The sequence below is a fragment of the Lissotriton helveticus genome, chromosome 3_1, assembly GCF_964261635.1.
Source record: "Lissotriton helveticus chromosome 3_1, aLisHel1.1, whole genome shotgun sequence".
NCBI lineage: Eukaryota > Metazoa > Chordata > Amphibia > Caudata > Salamandridae > Lissotriton > Lissotriton helveticus.
Window position 1 is genome coordinate 980,051,156 of NC_136061.1, and position 15,511 is coordinate 980,066,666.

Here is a 15,511-nt window from a genome sequence, read left to right on the forward strand (position 1 = left end):
ATCGTCTGTCTTCTATAATGTTCATAACATTGTGGGGCCTCCTGTCATAGAATTTAAACCCACATTTTTTGTTCAGAAATTGTTAGAAGAAGGGAGTAGAAGTGCTGAAGAAAGAAACTGCATGGCTCGGAGACAAATGGCATATGATTCCACTTATAAGTGTATTCTGTGATAGGAAACAAGTCCCACATTGTAAATGTATTTCAATGTAAATACCTACTACATTAAACCAGTGAAATGCCAAACGTACAAAAAATTGGTATGTTTCTAGCCACACCTCTGACTCCCCCCTGATTCTCCGCCCACAGTTCCCCTACTTTTTTTATCCCACTTCGACCACTGATTATGACCCAATTTCAGACAACCGTTTTACCTCCAACTGAGGGAATAATCACTTTTTTGCTAATTATAGCCCCTATTCCAGAGGGGTTTGTATTTTAATTAATAAGACACTCTCGTTTCAGACACAAAGTAGTTAAGGATCCAGAGGGCCCATATCTACTAGTGGCCGGGTCCCTTGGCACGCAGTGATTGCTCCTGGTCAGTGTATATGCCCCTAATATAGATGTGCCAGACTATTTTCCCAGCATCTCCACACATATCGCAAACCTCTCCATTGACACTATTCTGCTGGGGGCGACTTTAATCTCATGTTACACTCGACCCTTGATACAACGGGCCTGGGACAGATCACCAAACCGCACTCCACTAAAGCACTCACTGCCCTGTTACAGTCTTTTCTACTGACAGATGCTTGGCGACATAAGCACTCCAGCGATAAAGGGTTTTCTTTCTTCTCAGCACCAGATGGCACTTGGTCCCACATAGATCACTGGTACTTATCCCGGAAACTTCTGATCCATACACTCTGTGGAATACCTTGCCCATACCCTATCAGATCACTCCACGGTACTTCTGTCCCTCACTATCCCAAACATCAAACAACCATATACACCTGGCGCTTCCCTTCGGAAGCCCTCCCTGACAGCGTGTTTAGGAGTGAAATTAAATATTCCATAGTAGACTACTTCCAGTAAAGCTCCGACTCTGTATCTCACTAAGCCACTTTATGGGAAGTTTTAAAAGTCTACATATGAGGTATATGTATTGCGAAACAGTCGGGAGTACTTTGATCTATACGCCGGGAGCTTGAACAGACCGAGAGGGCACTGAGGGAACTAGCCATGACAAGTGGCCCCCCTTCTCCTCTCCATCAAAGGGAGAGACTCCTCACAGAGTTCCAACAGTTTGCAACTCGCGAAGCCAACTACCTTGGTAAATATGCATGTGCAAGGACTTACGGGGAAGAGTAAGAGGCCGGGTCGAACATTGGCCAGACTACTGCGCCCCTGATATCAATCCTCCTTCCTTACCCAGTTGCAACTGGCCGATAAAACGTTAGTCACCCAGAGCTCCGACATAACATCCGCCTTTCTCTCTAACTACTCTCACCTATATGCCACTCTTTTTCCTCCCTCCGATACCGCTTTCACTGACTACTTGGCCAAAGTGGTGATGGTCTGCATAGAAGAGGGTCAACGACAAGTTCTGGCCTCTCCCATTACGACAGACAAAATCTCACAGGCTAGAGACAACCTTGATGGATCCCGTGCCCCCAGTATGGATGACCTTACTGGCACATTTTACAAAATATATAAAACATCACTAGTGCCACATCTCCTAGAAGTATACGTGGAATCTCTTGAGTACGTGTTGAATCCTCCCACAATGTGCAAGGCTGTTATCTCCCTGCTCCTCAAACCGGGTGAACCCCCCTACCGATGTGTCCCTTATAGGCCCCTTCCTCTGCTGAATCAGAACTACAAAATTCTGGCCAAGGTCCTTGCAACATGCATTTCACTCCTAGTAGGTCAAATCATATCTCCATTACAAACTGGGTTTGCCCCGAATTGATCTACATCTGTAAATCTCTGTACTATTGTTGTGTAGTTTAGACAACAGACTGTGGGATCGGTGTCCAGACTGTTTCCAGACACCCCCACCGGGTATGTTCACCTGTATACCTGCTAGCTCACAGTGCCACTGTAAACTCCTCTTACCAAGGAGAAAATAGTTCTTGGCAACTATCGAACAGGACAACTCTGTCCCATCAGGGATCGTGGAAACAGTGCCGCACTATTTGCCCAGTCAGTCGTTCTCAGTTTGTCTCAGAGAGATACACAGAATAAACGGTGGAGACGTTTTCAATAAGTATTTACAGAACCAGCGTCATTCTAGTGTAAAATAGGTGTGCTGAAACAACCATAAGAGAGGAACAGATCTAGATGATTATAAGCACAAACAAAGTAAAAGGATGGTAGATACCTATCATAGTGCTAAAACAATTAATACAGGCAGGTATATAAAACACATGACATTAATGATGCGTAATCCTACGAGGCAACCCTAACTAGATGTACCTAAGTGTACCTAGGATGTATGTAGGTGTAGAGCCAATAATCCCTCTAGGATAAAGTCAACCCCATTACCTGAAGTGAAAGACTGTGGGACCCAGTCTTGGTCTTTAGATGGGCACCCAGTGAGGAATGTCAGACCACTGCAAGCTGGACTGTCTGCGAGCAGGAACCTCAGCATCTCGTGTCAGTGTGTCAGCATGGATATCCTTTTTAGGTCTCGCCTGTCGATGCGCATGCGCATCGAGCTTGCGAGACTATTGGGGCTTAAACAGTCTTTAACCAACTTGCAAGGAATCGTGGCGATTCCTTGCAGTGCCCGTGAAATTCAAGCTTAATGCGCATGTGCATTGAGCTTAAAAGCGCGTGCACATGCCCCCAGCCGCCTGCTTGCATGTATTTTCCCTCAGCCGCACTCCTCCCACACCCCCGCTCCGCCCCCTCCCCTGCCTGCCGTGTCGCGTTTCTTCAGTTCCCTTAGCCGCACTCCAGGCCCCTGCTGCTTTCACACCCTCATGCCGCTCTCCCCGCTCCGCCCCCTCCCCTGCCCGCCATGTCGCATTTCTCCTCCCCCCTCCCCACAGCAATGCCCTCCGTCTTGTTTTACCCGTTTCTTCTTTTCTCTATCTGTCCCGCGTCCCTTTCTCTCTTTGCCTCGCAGCGTCTTTTTTTTTTGCTTCTGATGCCCGTATGTTTCTTTTCAGTATCTCAAGCATGCCAAAAGTTCTTTTGATTTAAACATAAAAAACGACCATGTCTAGAACTTAAAGAGCAAGAGATTAGTGCCTTTCGTTTTTAAACTCTGATTTCCTCAAACAAACATGAGCCCGCGTCCCTTTCTCTCTTTGCCTCGCAGCGTCTTTTTTTTGCTTCTGATGCCCGTATTTTTGTGCAGGCAACCGAGGGGTTCATTCATGGCTGGCCGGTGGCCGGCCGTACTTTCAGTTTCCTGCTTCTCCAGCTCCTTCCTCTCTGCTGGAAACAGACAAAAGGCGCCAGTGGTGCACAACATAGACGGAGCCATCCGGCTTAATGATTGCTTTGGAATTCCATGTGTTAACAGTAAACAGACCAGAGGCGCCAGGAGAGCACAAGCCACACAGAGTTGCACCCCCACCTCCCCCTCTCGCCTTAGTCAAACGAGGTGTTTGTAACCAAGGCTGCGTCTTCTTTGGTGCGTTTATAATGTACATGGGATGTTTGGGTTCATGCTGGGTAGCGCTACAGCCATTGACTCTCCCCCAGCCCTACCCTCCTTTGGCTTCTATAACGCACTGTTGTAGTACTGTTAAGGTGGGCTAAAATACAGGCACTTTCTTCTAAACTAAACATATGTTTGTCGTAATCTCTTTGTTTTAAAGTGCAAACAATGTTTTAAAATGCTGCCGCTGTTAGTTACACGAGGTGTTTGTAACCGAGGACGCTTCTCCACATGATCGCCTGCCTCTCGCACACATGTGAGTGCGTTTCAACTATGTTTTATTAGTACCGTGCTGTGTGTTGGCTTTTTCATCTGTTGTCATGGGTCTATATTTTTATAATAATGGCAGCGCTTTAGGCAACGCCACCTGCAGATAATTACCCGGACGTCTGCTGAGGCAATCAGCAGCGCTGCTCTCGAAGAATAACACGGGGGTCCATAGCAGTGCCACACGACCGGTCTGGCGCGCTCTCCTCCCTGCTACCGGGGGCCAAGACAGGCAGGGATATCCTTAAATTGCACAGCCAACGAAACTCCAGGGCAAATGTGGTAAGGGGATAAACAAGGGCACGGCGAAAACATGGCAACAGTCACCGCATGCAAAACTCGATTGCTGTTTAATTTCCTACCCCACCACCATACACGCATACAACCACTCACACATACAACCACTCACACATACAACCACTCACACATACAACCACTCACACATACAACCACTCACACATACAACCACCCACACATACAACCACCCACACATACAACCACCCACACATACAACCACCCACACATACAACCACCCACACATACAACCACTCACACATACAACCACCCACACATACAACCACCCACACATACAACCACCCACACATACAACCACCCACACATACAACCACCCACACATACAACCACCCACACATAAACCACCCACACAACAACCACTCACACATACAACCACTCAAACAACTACACACACAACCGCACACACCAACACACACATCTGTCGCACACGCATCTCACACACGCAACGCCACTCACACACGCAACGCCACTCACACACGCAACGCCACTCACACACGCAACGCCACTCACACACGCAACGCCACTCACACACGCAACGCCACTCACACACGCAACGCCACTCACACACGCAACGCCACTCACACACGCAACGCCACTCACACACGCAACGCCACTCATCCACGCAACGCCACTCATCCACGCAACGCCACTCATCCACGCAACGCCACTCATCCATTTGAAAAACGAAAAATGTCAAACTCTTCTATTGCGAGACCTATTGCATTTTCAATGCTTGTTCTCCTTTCCCTGCCTCAGCAAATATATGGTGTTTATTTACCCAAAGTGGTACCCTCAGGGGATCTACCTTGCTGTATCATGTCGGCCTTAGGATGACCCTTATACATAGTTATTATATAGGAGATGGTAGTCCTGCTGAGATTCCAAGAATCCTCATGCATAATGAATGAGGTTTGTTTTTGGAGAAAACCCCAATTCCTGCAAGTAGTACCATAACTAGACAAAATGTCAGTCCCAAGAACCGTTATGTAGTGTAATGGCAGGGGAAATCTAGATGAAAGGTCTGGTTACTACCTGAGCCGATATGAAACATAACCCAGGATTTACTGTCCTCAACCAAATAGATCCCAGCCTCTCTGCTGCAGCTACACTACTGGATGCAGAGAAGCCGTTTTATTCACTAGAGTGACCTTTCCTCTATGCTACACTGGGAAAGCAAGGCTTTCCTCAGGGTTTCTGCGACATTGTCTGCCTCCTCTACACTTCTCTACACAAACCCAGTGGCTGGGCTCCGAGTGAATGGCGAACTCACGGACCAATTTGCCTCATCACGAGGCACCAGATAGGGCTGTCCCCTCTCACCTCTACTGTTCATCATTGCCATGGTCCCCCTTGTGCGCCATCTTCAAGAACGCCTCTTGCAGCGGGGACTTAGATTTAACAGCGGCCCTCTGCTAGCCTCGCTATATGCAGATGATAATCTATTGTTTGTCCACAAGCCTGACTCTAGCCTTCCTCCACTCGTCTGGAAGTTGTGCAATTCAGAGCCTTCTCTGGACTGACTATTAATTGGACTAAATCCGAAATATTTCCACTGAACGACGCCATAATCCCCTTTACCCTAGACTTTCCCTTGCAATGGTGTGCTGACCCACCCCGCTACCTTGGTTTTGTTCTACATCGAAATGCATCAGATGTCATCCGCCTCAATTACGGCCCCGCCATGGATCTGCTCTCAAGCCAAATTGACAGATGGATAAAATTTCCGCTATCACTTGCCGGTAGGATGGCCATTAGTAAAATGGTAGTATTGCCCTGCTTTTTATACCTTTTCCTTAACATCCCCATTCCACTCACAACTATTTATTTTTTTTTGCTTCGGAGCATGCTCACTAAGCTGATCTGGGCTGGCCGCCAGGCACGTGTTAGCAGACAGACGATGATAATGCCCTTTCTCTGTGAAGGATTTGGGCCCCCGACTTCTACATGTATTATTTAGTCGCACAGGCAAACTATGCTTATTATTGGTGCCATCCGGATGCGAGCTACAGCACCTGATACCGGAGTGGTCACAAGCCTGCCCTTACTCTCTTCCAACAATCATCCCCAACGGCCTTACGAGGTCACCCACAGAGATTCAAACACAACATACCACATATTGGGCCTGGATGAAACTGCATTGTTATCTGCATGCTGAACGCCTGTAGTGATGCTTGCATCATATTACATTTTATAGTATGTGACCTAGTTATGTTCCATCCAGAATTAATGCATGTCAGTATTAGAATGTATGTATGTCACAGTGAATGTGTTAGAGTGTATGTGCAGTCCAGAGTTCTTCTTCAAGCTGGCAGCACCTTATTTTTCTCTGTACAACTTTACTTTGGAAATAAAGAAGAATTATCCAAATTTCCTGCGTGATGTATCACTACAAATTTGGCGACGAGGGAAACTATTAATATAATGAAGATTGCTGTGATCCTATGACCCTGCTTCGTGATCCTGCTTCAGTGTGATTTCCATCGCGTTTCTACGTGTTCAAGAAAAACCCGTTTTTTTTTTTAAGGAAATCTCCTCATTGTTCATCGGACCTACTTCAGGGCATTGCGGTGAGATTTTATTTATAAGAAAGTAGAAAGCGATTCTTACTTCAGGCAAATGACTTAACCAGCGCTGTGCATCTTTTGATTCTTGCCGTTGGACTAACTGCTGCAGCATCTTGGCTTGGTGCTCAGCGAATTCAAACGTCGCGGCGTCTTCTCTCTGAAGCCCCGTCACTGCTCACTACGTCAGCAAACATTGCAGTGCATTGTGGGTACGACCCCACGCAAGGTCACGTTGGCGGCCATTTTAAATCGCTTTTCAGGTGTTTATTTACATTTTCACCGCAATTCAGTCAGCTTTGGGTCCGGACACTGACAAATCTTCTGGTATTTACATTTTATCTTAATTTTCACTGTTAGTAATTACAATTACGAACGTTACGTACAGATTACTTAATTTAAGGTGCTGCCTGCAATTAATTTGTTTTTACTTAAAAAAAAAAAAAACAATTACAAATATAATATATATTACTTGAACAAAAACAATTACAAATATAATATATATATTATCTTACTTCAATCAATATGCCTGACACTAACAGTGCTACAACTTCTAGTGAAAAGCCTTTACTTGGTTTAAACTTAAATGCTCCAAGGGAATTTTTAGTTGTTCCAGGTGATCCTCCTGTTGCTTGGTTGGATTGGAAAGAATATTTTTTGAACTATGTTGCAAACATGGAAGATGTAAGTGGACCTTTCACTCCTGAAAGAAAAAAAAGGATTTTATTATTAGGTCTTGGTCCTGAAGGATTGAGAATCTTCAATCAATTAGACAAAACTGATAGATCTGGAGGTGACATTGATGTATTCAATTCGGCGCTATTGGATATTGATGATTATTTCTCTCCATGTGTTTGCATTGCTGTCACCAGACATTCTTTTTTCCAACGCAAGCAAGAAAAATCCGAATCAGTAGAGGACTACGTTTCAGCACTTAGAAAATTAGCTGTTAAGTGCAAATTTGCTCAACTCCATGATGACTTTATTCGTGATCAAATTGTCATGTATACCAAAACTAAAACCATTCAAAATAAGTTATGGGTTGAAGGTGATGGAACTTTGAAAGAAATTATTGCTATGGTCAAAAAAGCAGAACTTTCAGAGCGTTGTGCAAAAGCTTCTCTTTCCAGTGACAAAAAGGAACCTGATATGGTAAACAAAATTTCTGAAGGGAAATCCTTTATTAAAACTAACAAAGACTACAGACCTGGCAATTCTAAAAAAGAGAGCTCTGACTATAAGAAAACTTCTGAACCAGCGTGTTATAGATGTGGTAGTCATTCTCACCTTGCCCATTATCCTAAGTGTCCAGCCAAAAACACTAAATGTTTGAATTGTGGGGTTATGGGGCATTTTGCTAATGCGTGTAAGAGGAAGGTATTTAAAAATTCCAAAAGTAAAATTGCATGCATCCAAGAAGTAGCACAAGATTGCACCTCATCGTCCGATGAAGAAGTATTACTTGTGCAAAATGTTGTAAAAAAAAAAGTAGTCTTGAATATTTCTGATATTGATTCCAGTAAACCGTTATGTCAAGTATCGTTAGGTGGAGTCATGACACAACTAGCTGCAGACTCTGGATCACCATATACTATTGTAAATAAGAGTGTTTGGGATCAGAAGTTTGTTAACCAAATTGGTAATTGGTTGGAACCCTCTGATATTTCACCTGTAAGCTATACTGACAACACAATTGTGATTTTAGGGTTCAGGCTTTTAATTTTCAAATTCAAAGGAATGCATGCCACTTGCAAACTGTATGTTTCCAAAGAGGGCCCTTCGGTTTTAGGTTGGAGGGACCAAAAAAGCCTACATATAATTCTAGATCCTAACAGTAAGGAACAAGTCTTGGTTTCATGTATAAGTGAAGACACCAAAAAATGGGTCATTAATGAGTTTCCTTCTGTTTTTACTGGTAACATTGGTAAACTAAAAGGTTTTGCACACCAAATTAGACTCAAAGATAATGCAGTCCCAAAAATCCACAAAGCTAGGAACATTCCTATGATTATCAAGGATGAAGTCAAAGCTGAGTTAGATAAATTATTGAGCTCTAATATTATTGAGACTGTAGAAGCAGCTGAATGGGTTTCGCCATTGGTCGTCGCACGCAAGACCAATGGCAAAGCCCGTTTGTGTGTGGATTTGAGGTATCTGAACAGTCAAATTTTGGTTGACCAGTATCCACTTCCACGCATTGATGAAATGTTGTCTTTGACCAAAGATGCAAAAGTATTTTCTACTCTTGACCTATCAGCAGCTTATCATCAAGTTGTTCTTGATCCTGAAAGCAGACACTTGACATCTTTTGCTACCCCATTTGGATGCTTTAGATTTAAAAGAATGCCATTTGGCTTAGCATCTGCGGCAGCAGTATTTCAGAGATTAATGACAAACTTGTTTGGACATGTAAAAGGGGTAATTTTCTTCCAAGATGATATCCTAATCATGGGGAAAGATAAAGATCACCATGACAATCTCTTAAGAAAAGTTCTTAGTATCCTAGCTAAAAATGGTTTAGTTGGAGAACTCAGTAAATGTAAATTTTCGCAAAATTCCGTTACTTATTTAGGTCATGAGATCTGTGATGGAGGCATAAAACCTAAAACGAAACTAGTGGAAGCTATTGTAAACTCTCCTGAACCTAAGTCAAAGGACGAACTCAGATCATTTCTGGGTTTAGCTGAGTTCTACTCTAAGTTTGTCAATCAATTTTCACAGAAAACGTTTCACATGCGTGTTCTCATGAAGAATAAATCACCTTTTGTTTGGGATGAGAAATGTAAAGCTGCCTTCAGGGAAATCAAATATGCAATAGTTAATGCACCAATGTTACAAGGTTTTGACCCTTCTGCTATAACGTATTTGACCACTGACGCTAGCGGTGTTGGTTTAGGTTGTGTTCTCTCACAAATTTCTGAGCAGGGTGTTGAAGTTGTTATTGCTTTTGCTTCACGCTCTTTGTCACCTTGTGAAGAGAAATACTCTGTAATTGAGCGCGAAACTCTGGCTGTGGTATGGTCTATGGAACATTTTCGTAAATTTATATGGGGCAAACAATTTATATTACGTTCAGACCACAAACCCCTGACCAAACTTCTCACTACTGAGGGTTTGTACAAAGCTTCAGCCAGGATTGCTCGCTTATCCATGAGACTTCAAGATTATATGTACACCATACAATACGTACCTGGAGCTAAAAATGTAGTTGCGGATTTTTTAAGTAGGTTACCCTTACCCATGAAGGAAATTGATGAAAACTCGTGGAATGATTTTTGTGTTGCTGGTATATTTTCTGATCCAAATGGATTATCAAAAGATGAGTGGAATTCAGCATCTGTCAAGGATGGAGTACTGGATGCAATCAAGAAAAAAATCAATCTAGGTTGGTTTGTTTTAGCAAAATCTGACACTCAACTTAAGCCCTTTTGGGAGATTAAGGATGAACTTAGTGTGGATGATGATTTCCTATGTCGTGGTGACAAACTTATACCACCATCTGGTGTACGTCAAAAAATTATTTCATTAGGACATGAGGGACATCCGGGTATATCCAGAACTAAAAGAGTAATAAAAGCTTTGTACTGGTGGCCCGGTATCGATTTAGAGATAGAAAGATCTGTACGTGATTGTGTGCAATGTGAATGTTCTGATAAGAGCCAAAAAACCCTCAATCCTCCTATGTCCTCACTTAAGTGTCCCAAATTACCATGGGAAGAGTTAGCTTTAGATATTATGGGACCTATCATATGGCAAGACGAGTCCATCAAATTTATACTAGTAGTAGTAGATCTATTTTCCAGATGGATTGAATTGAAAGTGGTTGACAAAATAAGCACTGACACAGTTATAGCATTTTTAGATGAATGTTTCATCAGAGAAGGTCTGCCTGCGTCCATTTTGACGGATAATGGTGTTCAGTTCAAGTCTGATGCCATGAAGGTCTTTATGGAATCCTCAGGTATCAAACAAAGATTTGCTGCTGTTTATCATCCTCAAGGCAATTCAGTTGTTGAAAGAGTTAACAGAATCATTAAAGGCACGCTACAGCTGGCCAATAAGAACAGGAAGAATTGGTTTGTTGAACTTAACAAGATGTTGTGGTCATACAGAATCACGGTTCATGAAACTAATGGTGAAAGTCCGTTTGGTCTTATGAGAGGCAGGTTCCCTTATTCCAAGTTAAATCCCACATGGTTGGGCAGAAGTAAAGCATATGTTTGGAATGCTGTCAGTGTCAGTGATAATATTTGCAAATCTCAAGACAAAAATAAAGTGTATTATGATAAAAAACATGGCACCAGGGATACACAAGTTGAGGTTGGTCAATTAGTTAGAGTTAAGTCTTCCAAGAAAATTGGTAAGTTACAACCTCGCTTCTCTGATCCAAAAACCATTACCAAAGTGATGCGCAATACCGTGTTGCTAGACGATGGTTCCATTCATCACATGAGCAAGATTGCTTTAGCCAGAGGATCTAGTTTTTCAAAAAATAAGGAAAGGGAGATGGGTAATGTTGGTGATTTTTGGTGGTTAACTCCAGTTGAATCTTCAGATCCCAATACAAGTTCGTTTGACAGTCACAGTGGTGCCTCCCAACCTTCAATTCCTCTAGTTGGATCTGAATTGTTAGTTGAAGAGTTTCAGAATGATAATGAAGAATTGTTTAATGAAGAATCATGTTCTTTATCTTCATCATCTCTGTCTGATAATCCTAAAGAGATTAGTTCTGGTACACCTCAGAATTCATGCGAAGTCAATCCATCTGCTTCAAAAAATGTACAACCTCAAACATGTACCAGAAGTGGAAGAAATGTTGTTACTCCTAAATTTTTAGATGATTTTGTGTGTAAATAAGTTTTTAGTTTTTCTTTAGTTTATTTTGTTTTTTATTTAAGGAGGAGGATGTGTAGTGATGCTTGCATCATATTACATTTTATAGTATGTGACCTAGTTATGTTCCATCCAGAATTAATGCATGTCAGTATTAGAATGTATGTATGTCACAGTGAATGTGTTAGAGTGTATGTGCAGTCCAGAGTTCTTCTTCAAGCTGGCAGCACCTTATTTTTCTCTGTACAACTTTACTTTGGAAATAAAGAAGAATTATCCAAATTTCCTGCGTGATGTATCACTACAACGCCTTTATTCCCCTCATTTGCAACTTCTAGACAACTCATGGTTATCCCGAACTACTGAACACTGACTAAACGTACTCTTTCCCGCTGTGAGATTTCTACAATAGGAGACTTGTTTCACGGCTCCCAACTGTGCTCCGTGTCAGACCTTGCAGGTGAACACAGCGTGTCCTCGATGGGCAGATTCCTCCTTCATAGAACAAGCATCTCTCTATACACCGCACTTTCCCCTATTACATCTGCCACTAGCGATCACTTAGTCTCTTGTCTGTACCATTTAGGCAAGACACTTCGTCCACCTGTGGGACAGGGAGAGTGAGTGGCAAGGGAAAGAGACTTGGGCCACCCTCTAACTGACGAGGTATGGGCCCTTTGTTGTGAGTAAACACGCTTTGTATCTTACAACTACAGACAAACTCCTCCACTTTAAATACCTGCATAGAGCTTACATTACTCCAAAGTTACTGGCCAAGATTGACCCCTCTAAATACCTTTGCTGCCAGCCAAAGGTGAGTGGAGGAACGTCCAGGCTTCATACACTTAGCCTGGAATTGGCAACCAAATTTTAACATACTGGGTGACAGCCTTTCAGCGCCTTGCTCAAATGGTTGGTTCAGACCTAACCCCCTCCCCACTGTTAGGATATGTCAAAACCCTGAGCCCTGAAGTTCGATTATTTCCTGCCATTACCTTACTCCTGGCAAAGAGGCAAATATCCAAACATTGAATAGTTCCACAGCCCCATCACTAAAGGCCTGGATGAGAGATGTATTATATTGTGATACCACTTGTGACATATATGCGACAGTACAACCTCCCTCCTCCAGACCCAAAAATATTTGGCAACCACTCCGCTCCTCTCTACTACTCCACCCTGCGAAGACTGACTGAGCTGGAACATTCCCGACCCTTCTGGTTAACTCATATGCCTGAACTAAACAGAAATATGGGGCTTACAGCTATGAAGCGTGATTGTGTGACACTTTATGATGGGAGGATATTGTCTCAGTGCCTCCTTCTTTATGGACTCGGACTGCCTGTTTTTACTGCCTGCTTAATGCCTTTTGATTATACTGTAAGCCCCTTTGGAGTGCTCAGAAGATATTTCAGACTACACAAGACCAATGGCCGACATTGCATTACAACCCTTTTCCTCTGTGTTCATCCCTGTGCCGTTAATCTTCCTCGTTGTTCCTTTTTGCTTGTTTGATTTACATCTATTCCCGTATTTTATTTATTGTCTCGTTTGTCATTTATTGAAAAAATACAATAAATAATATATTTTTTTTAACTGCACAAAATCTAAACTGAGTATGCCCTTAATTAAACCCAGAAACCATTTATATTTCATTTTCAGATTTCACATGATAATAATATATCAAATGGAATAAATGGCACGGATTCCGCAAATGACTGATCCAAATGTGAGTCTCCATAGAAAGCTGTTGCTTCTCACGTTTGGAATAAACCCTGGAACATGAGTTTTAGAACAATACTGCCTAAAGGCTAGGTCTGGTTTAACATTTAGAAGTCCAGCATGAGCACCATACAAGACTTTTGTAAATGTGCCTTGGAAAGGAGAGGTTCAGCAGACTAGAGCGTAGAACCAAAAAATCTGAATCACACATGCCTTTAAAAACAGCAACACAAGCTCTGTTACAAGGGAGCAGCTCCACAATTTTAATAGTGGACAGTTAGCTAAAATCTATTTTTTGTTAACTCCAGTTGGAAAATGCAGAGAGACTTCATTCTTGAATAGCAGAGCGGACATATTTTTAAAAAAAATAAACTATTAGGGGGGACTTAAAAGTTGTATTTTCTGACTGTACTGGTAACCTTAATTCGATTCTAGAGAGGGGGTCCATTTGGCTCAAAGTTAGAGGGCTGTGTTCACCTCTCTAAATTCTCAAGAGATCGGATGTTCGATGTTGCACTAAGCCCCTTACCACTGTCCCGAGACTCTTGCAGTAAGTTCACCTATGTTATAAAGCTAAACATCCAGGTGGTGAAGAATGCGTAAAGAGAGCAGTCCACAGAGAGTGTGGAGTTCTGACTGGACAAACCCAGCACAAAAATACTACAAACATAAGAGTGGCAAATTTATGTTAATTCTGCAGAGACATGATGCTGAAAACCTTGTGTTTTCCTTTCCCGTTGCACTTTATGACAGCCTCTAAGCCCACTCTTGTACGTCTGCCTAGGCCAGGGACGAAAAGAGCAAAGCAGTGAAGATTGTGTCTCGGGTGCTCATGCAGAGGGAGTGAAGCAAGCTCTGCATGGATAATTCCAACACAAAAGGGCAGCACACGCCAGAGCGAAGTCATGGCAACGTGTACTTTTCCTTACAAAGTGCACAAAGTACACCATTGTTGTGCCATGCAGCTTTAGAGCAGGTCACTCTATAAGACACATTTTTAGGAGTTTATTTTTGTAGTCGCAATATAAAATGCCTTATAGTCATTATGAAATGGCTAACAACGTTTCAAGCCATGTAAGATTGAGTGAGGGCCTTTCAGCAGCTCTTACATCAGTGTGGTGAGTAAATTAAAGCAAGCAAACATCCAGAGACTTGGTGTAAATCTCGCTCAGTGCACTGTAGGACTGGAAATCATGCTGGACATACTACAATTGTATACATCCAGAGTCAGGACATGATGGCAGAAACGTGGCTTTGATCAGCCCTCACTGATCGCTTTTAAATTTGCTGACTGAAAGTATTAAAATACTAGGAATTTACCTCCAACTACAACATATTGATTTTACATAGCTCCAGTGACACAGAGGAATCTTTAGATCACATATAGACCGGGCTCAAGCACCTGAATAGGTCGGTCAGGACTGGAGTTCTTCATGAGGAGGGTCAGATAACGAAGCATGTCAACTTTGAGTGTGTGACGGCACTGAGTCCTTTTGCTACAGGTGACAGACTGATCCTGACAGTTTCCAAAATTCCCTATAGACACTCACTTGTGCATCATTAACACATTATTAACGCCTGTTAGGGTCCATCCTATTGTGCCCCTATTCCCCCCCAGTTTCATAAAGCCAATATCCTGCTTCTGACTTTCCCAGTGTTAATTTACCCAATATAGATACCCCATGAATGTGATATATACATTTACTATAATGTTCTTTATATATTAGGGACATCAAATATATATCTCTAAGATATTCAATTTTAAGTGCAAGAGATAGTGTGATGGGTTATAAAAGCTAAGAATAAACTGAGTTTCACCTTGTTGCAAAGGCTTTCAGTTACTCTATAATAAATGAGGTGGTTGTTCTCCCCACTGTAACAATCCACGGAAAATGACCAGAGTGTTCCTGCCCTCACTAGGAGCTACTGTGCTCGTTGATGGTCGCTGCCAATGCTCTGTGCTTCCCTGCTCCATCTAGACTAGGTGTGTTTTGGTACAGACCCACTCTTTCTGCTGGTTGGATGCATTTTCGAATCCAGTGGAGATCTCTCTGCATTTTTGGAATCTGCTTCGTTTTGGCCCTACCTCCAGAAGCCAGTCTTGGCCCACTCTGTTCTCGTCGATTTCACTGTAAAGATCCTCAGTGATCGTGTCATGAGATATCGAGCAGATGGGAACTTTAAGCCTCGGGTCTCTG

The 15,511-nt window shown here is 42.7% G+C and overlaps 1 protein-coding gene across 2 annotated transcripts in view; it reads right to left on the reverse strand.

Moving 5' to 3' along the window:
• The window catches only part of DIP2A (DIP2 acetate--CoA ligase A), a 784,944-nt gene that overhangs the window by 594,124 nt on the left and 175,309 nt on the right, over nt 1-15,511 (reverse strand). The window lies entirely within an intron of this gene.